Source organism: Monodelphis domestica, chromosome 1 (assembly GCF_027887165.1).
Source record: "Monodelphis domestica isolate mMonDom1 chromosome 1, mMonDom1.pri, whole genome shotgun sequence".
Taxonomy (NCBI): Eukaryota; Metazoa; Chordata; class Mammalia; order Didelphimorphia; family Didelphidae; genus Monodelphis; species Monodelphis domestica.
The window spans coordinates 259,162,450-259,168,893 of record NC_077227.1 but is presented as its reverse complement, the minus strand read 5'-3'; the positions used below and the strand labels follow the sequence as shown (position 1 = coordinate 259,168,893).

Sequence of the window (6,444 nt, the reverse complement as noted above, 5' to 3'; positions counted from 1 at the left end):
AACTGGGCAGAATGGTGGTCCAGGGAAGATCCTTAATATGTAGAAAATGTCAATGTCCCAAAAGCAAAGGCTCCCTAGTTAAATTCCGTTTCCCTAAGAGTTAATGCTAACAATTGTAATTGTGTGTGTGTGTAGGAATAACACACCACACTCTAGAGAAGAGACCTGGATAGGGGCTCTTTCTATTTTTCAGGGGAAATCTATTTAAATGTTATTACCAGGAGCAGCTAGTTGGCCCAGTGGTTTGAGAACCAGGTCTAGAAATGGAAGGTTCTGGGTTCAAATGTGATGTCAGACATTTGCTAGCTGTGTGACCCTGGGCAAGTCATTTAACCTCCATTGCTTACCCCTTACTAATCTTCTGCCTTGGAACCAATAAACATATTAATTCTAAGATGAAATTTTAAGGATTTAAATTTTTTTTACTATGGTTACCATCCTTGATTTGTTTGTTTTTTAAACCTTTACCTTCTTTCTTAGAATAGAAACTAAATATCTGTTCCAAGGCAAAAGACTTGTAACAGCTAGGTAATTGGGGATAAATGACTTGCCCAGGATCACATAGCTTGGAAGTGTCTGAGATCAGATTTGAACACCGATCCTCCCATCTCCAGGCCTGTCACACAATATACTGAGCCCACCCAGCTGGCTCCCAATTACATTTTAATCTAGTTCTGGTTATACTGGGAAATGTTACCTGACACCTTTGGTATAGGAAATTCCTAGTGATCAAATGTTCTGCCAATTCAGATGTTATTCTGCTTTTTGATTTATGATTACAGAATTTAAAGATAACTGGAATCTTGTATGCCTCCAAGTAACTGACAGTCTTTTTTTGTTTATTTGGTTTTTAGGAATAGAATGGAGAGAGAAGAGGGGGAAAGAAGGGAAAGAGAAGAGAGAAGGAGAGGGAAAAGAGTAGGGAGGGAAAGGAGAGAGAGAGAGAGAGAGAGAGAGAGAGAGAGAGAGAGAGAGAGAGAGAGAGAGAGAGAGAGAGAGAGAGAGAAAGGCAAAGAGAGACAGAGACAGAGACAGAGAGACAGATAAAGACAGAGACAGAAGAGAAGAAGGAGAAAGTAACCTACAATCTTAAAGTGCCTGGGTGCATGGAGAGATTAAATAACTTTTCCAGGATTGTTCATCTACTATCTACTGCACCACCTGTATGCAATAAGGAAGACTTCTCTTCCTGAATTCAAGCCTGTCCTCATACACTTACTAGTTGTGTTACCCTGGGCAAGTCATTTAACCCTTTCCCCATCTATAAAATGAGCTAGAGAAGGAAATGGTAAATCAGTCCAATACCAAGAAAACTCCAAATGGGTCACACAAAAAGTCATAGAGACACAACTGCTAATGATCGAACAATAACACATCCACTCTATTTCAGAAGAGCAATTTGAACTCATACCATCCTGCCTCCTAGGTTTGTCCCTCTAACCATGCCCAGATGGAGATCACAACTACAAAATGAAAGCAATAGCCCTTCTACTCAATCCCCTCAGAGATACGGTGAGAAGACTACTTTTCAACTATAGGTGCCTCCAAAGGAGAGCTGTTATCAATACCTTCAAACAGGGAGTGCCTTCACCCTCCTAGTCTAAAAGGTTGTGATCAGTTTTGAAAGTCAAATCTTTCTGATTTGTTATTTCTCTTTTGTTCCAATTATTTAATGGCTAAAAAAAAATCAAGGTCACTACAAACTTGAGTAAAGGCTCATCAAGGCTTGACATTTCAAAGATTTTCTATTTTATTCTGTTACAACATACCATGTTCCTTAGCATAATGGGTCCTGAAGACTGTTCCTATTTCATAGTTGGGGAACACTGAGTCCCCAGACATAAATATTGGTTGACCTGGAGCTGGAGAGACCCAGTAAAATAGTAGTTTGACACACTGCATTCCCCAAGGTCCAATTGTGGTCAAAGTTCTTAAATGTTCCTTACACTCACAAACATATTTCTGAGGAAGATGGAGTATAGATGAGGTTGTCTATGGCAGTGTTGGTTCCAGGGATGAGAAACCAGAAACAAGCCAGAGATGTATGTTAGCAAACAGGCAGGAGCCCCAGAAAGCATATCCAAGGACTGGAAGTACAGGTAAGCAACATAGGAGAATGACGATCCAAAATGTAAAGTGCATAATGTACATAAATGTAGTAGAAGGTCAGGCAAGAGACCAAAGAATTGGGTATCAGAATGGTTTTGAGCTTAGAGAAAAAAGTTCATAGAATTTCACAATTTGACTTATGTCACTCAATAATAAACATGTCAACACTCTTTTAGGACTCTTGCATTGGGGACTACCCCCTACCCTTCCCTGCTGTCCTTGTTCTTATTGACATATGAATTTCATCTGTGAGAAGCGTTACCGCTAGTGCTGAGAGCTTTGTAAAGAGTTGGCCCATCTTGCAGACAAGCTAGGCTGGCTTTCAGTCCGCTCAAGGGTTCCACACATAAGACAGCCCATGGTCCTGAAAACTCTGTTGGAATTGAATTCATTCTGGGCCCCTTTTATATTCCCCTGATTGCTCTTTCATAGGATTTGGGAATGGCTCAGTCCAGGACCAGCAAGCTGAGCTTCCGACTTACGAGAAGACTCAGAACTGACTTAGAAAGTATATGAGGCTAGCAGATAGCCCAATGAAGTCAAAGACAAAAGGAAAAAGTCCATATCTAGCTCAGATTTATAGACCACTTTAGATTTAAAAGAACTTTACGTGTGTTATCTCATTTGATCCTCACAACAACCCTATAAGGGTTGTTAGGTGCTATTAACATCAACCCCATTTAGAGGTGAGAAAACTGAGGAATACAAAGAAGTTAAGCTACAGAGTCACAAAGCTAGAGTCTGAGGCCAGATTCCAGTTGAGGTCTTCCTGATTTTAAATCAAACTTTCTTGTTGTCTTGTCTTCTTCAGTTGTGTAGTCATATCCAATTCTTTGGGACCTCATTTGGGGTTTTCTTGGCAAGGATGCTAGAGAGTTTTGCCATTTCCTAGTCTCAGTCCATATCCCAATGTATACTATCAATAAGAATAAAGAATTGTCTTGAGGAAGCTTGAAGTCACCCCATTCTCAATGGAAACTCAAAATCTGGATGGGTTTTTTTGATGTCGTTCACTCGTTTCTGTTGTGTCCCACTCTTCATGACTCCATTTGAGTTTTTTTGGCAAAGATACTGGAGTGGTAGGCTATTTCCTTCTCTAGTTCATTTTATAGATGAGGAAACTAAGGCAAATAGGGTTGAGCAACTTACCCATCATACAGCTAGTTTCTAAGGCTGGATTTGAATTCATGAAAATGAATCTTCCTCACTCCAAGTTCAGCACTCTATCCACTGTGCAACCTAGCTGCCCCTATCCACAAATTAGCTGCCACCTATTCAAACAATTAATATATATGAAATCATTTATTAGCAACCCTTTTTGAAGTAACAAAGTCTTGGAAGGAAAGGAAATTTCCACCAACTGGGAAAATGATTGGCAAATGTGCTATATGAAGGCAAAAATTATTAAGGCAGAGCCAGAACCAGTGAACCATTTACCTCAGGAGGTAGAGAGCAAGAATAAAGATCAGCTGCCTCTCTACCTCTCACCCAGTGGCCTCAAACCTGGTGCTAAAAAATTTAAGTGTCTCCTGTCCACGGATCAGAGTTTCAAACATAGCAGAAAAGTGATCTATTAAAAGTTAGCCCTTGATATAAGATTTTCTCCTTTTAAGAAAAACAGCATGTTCGTGGCAAGTAGAATAGATACTTGCCTCAAAGCTCAGGAGAGTTGGATTCAAATCCCTTCTCTGACATATATTGTGGGACCCTGGCCACTTCACTTAACCAATTTCTCAGTGCTCTAGCCAAAAGTGTCAAACTTACAATCAATGGTACTCACACAGCCAAAAAAACAAACAAACAAACAAACAAACAAAAACTCCTGAGTGTAGAAACCAAATTAAAATGTAACTGCAAGATGTGGCTCAGTGGATAGAGAATCAGATCTGGAGACAGGAGACCCCAGACACTTCCTGACTGTGTAACCCTGAGCATGTCACTGAACCCCCATTGCCAACCCTTATGCTCTTCTGACTTAGAACAGATAATTTTTTTAGGTTTTATTTTTTTTTCCATGGTTACAGGATTCTTGTTGTCTCCCTCCCCTCTTCCTCCCCCCTTCCCAGAGTTGACAAACAATTCCACTGCATTATATTTATATTATCACTCAAAACCTTTTTCCATATTACTCATTTTTGTAATAATCTTTTAAAACCAAAACTCCAAATCATATAAACAAATGATAAATCAGATGTTTTCTTCTGGATTAGAATAGATATTTAATATCACTTCTAAGACAGAAGGTAAGGGGGTGGGGTTCCCTGTAATTGGGGAATGTTTAACAAAATTAATAAAAATACAATACAACATAGCTATTGTGAATTTGTGGTTTTCTAAGTTAATATGTATCTAGATGGCACACTGAATAGAGCAACCAGCCTGGAGTCAGGAAGACCTTACTACTTGTGAGATCCTGGGAAAGTCACTTAATCCTGTTTGCTTAGGTTCCTCATCTAGAAATAGCTGGAGAAGGAAATGGCAAAGCACTCCAGTGTCTTTGCCAAGAAAACCCCAAAAGGAGCCAGGAAGAATAGGACATGAGTTAAACCATTGAACAATAGCAAATAACAAAATGTCAATATGTAATCCACAGGGATCCCTTTCCTATTTGAGTTTGGCACCACTGTTCTAGGCCTGTGGTGTCAAACTCAAATAGAAACAGGGGCCTGCTGCTGGCATATTGACTTATTTTTTAATTGTGATATTATCTATGTTCCATTACACTTTTGTTTACTTTATTAAATATTTCCCAATTACATTTTACTCTGGTTTAGCTGTACTCATGTGCAGCACAGACAGAGTATTTACTCTAGGCAACTTTGACTATAAATTACAGAAAAATTGCTTGACTGCATGCCTGCAACAGTAGAGGGAATTTCCTCACACAGTCCCCTCTCTTTATCCTTAAGAATGGAATATCCTTGTATACCAAGGGTATACAAATGGGTACATGGCTTAGATGTAAGGGTGATACCATAAGCAAATTAGGGGAGCATAGAATAGCTTACAGGGCAAACCTATGGATAATGGAAGAATGTGTGACCGAACAAGAGATAGAGATATAAAATGGATAATTTTGGTTATAGTAAAGTAAAAAGGGTTTGTATAAATAAAACAAATGAAACCAAGATTAGAAGGGAAGCAAAAAACTAGATAAAAGCCTCATTTCTCAGATACATAGAGAACTGAGTCAAATTGTAAGAACACAAATCATTCACTATTAATAAATGGTCAAAGAATACAGGCAGTTTTCAGAAGAAGAAATCAAAGCTATCTATAGTCATGGAAAAAATGTTCTAAATCATATTGATTAGAGAAAGGCAAATTAAAACAACTGAGGTATTAACTATCTCACACCTATCAGATCGACTAATATGATAGAAAAGAAAAATGATAAATATTGGAAGGGATGTGGAAAAATTGGGACATTAATGCACTGATGGTAGAGCTGTGAACTGATCCAACCATTCCAGAGAGCAATTCGGAGCTCTGTCCGAAGGGCTACAAAACTGTGCACACCTTTTGATCCAGCAATACTGCTACTAGTTCAGTATGCCAAAGAGATTTCCAAGAAATGGGAAAGAACTTATCTGTACAAAAATATCTACAGCAGCAATTTTTGTGATGGCAAAAAAATGTAAATTGAGGGGATACTCATTAATTGGGGAATGGCTGAACAAGTTGTAGTATATGATTATGGTGGAATACTATTGTATTATAAGAAAGGATGAGCAGTATGCTTTCAGAAAAACCTGGAAAGACTTACATGAACTAATGTAGAGTGAAGTGAGCAGAACCAGGATAATATTGTATATAGAGTAAGAGCAATACTGTATAATGATCAACTTTCAAAGACAACTAATTATTCTCAGCAATACAATATAAGACAATTACAATGAACTTATGATGAAAATACTATCTTCCTCCAGAAAAATAACTTATGGAGATTGCAGATTGAAGCATACTATTTTTCCCTTTATTTTCTTTGTGGGTTTTTGTTTGTTTGTTTGTTTTCAGATTTTTTTATCTGTCTTCTTCCCCTATATGACTAATAGGGAAATATATTTGCATAATCGTGTGTGTATAATCTATATCAATTTGCATACCATCTGTGGGAGGGAAAAGGGATAGAGGCAGAGAATTTGGAATGTAAATTTTTAGAAAACAAATGTTAAAAATTATTTTTACAAGTAATTGTCAAGAAATAAAATTATTTTTTAAATAATGGAAGATTTACAAATCTCAAGAAATTATGATGAAGCCCTGGGAGAATCTTAGGAAGACTAGACTGAATTGAAATAGAGTTAATTAAGCACAACACCAGGAAAATAATTC

At 37.8% G+C, this 6,444-nt stretch overlaps 1 protein-coding gene across 6 annotated transcripts in view; it reads right to left on the bottom strand.

The window, feature by feature from the left end:
* DPF3 (double PHD fingers 3) overlaps positions 1-6,444 on the bottom strand; it is a 437,118-nt gene that overhangs the window by 244,650 nt on the left and 186,024 nt on the right. The window lies entirely within an intron of this gene.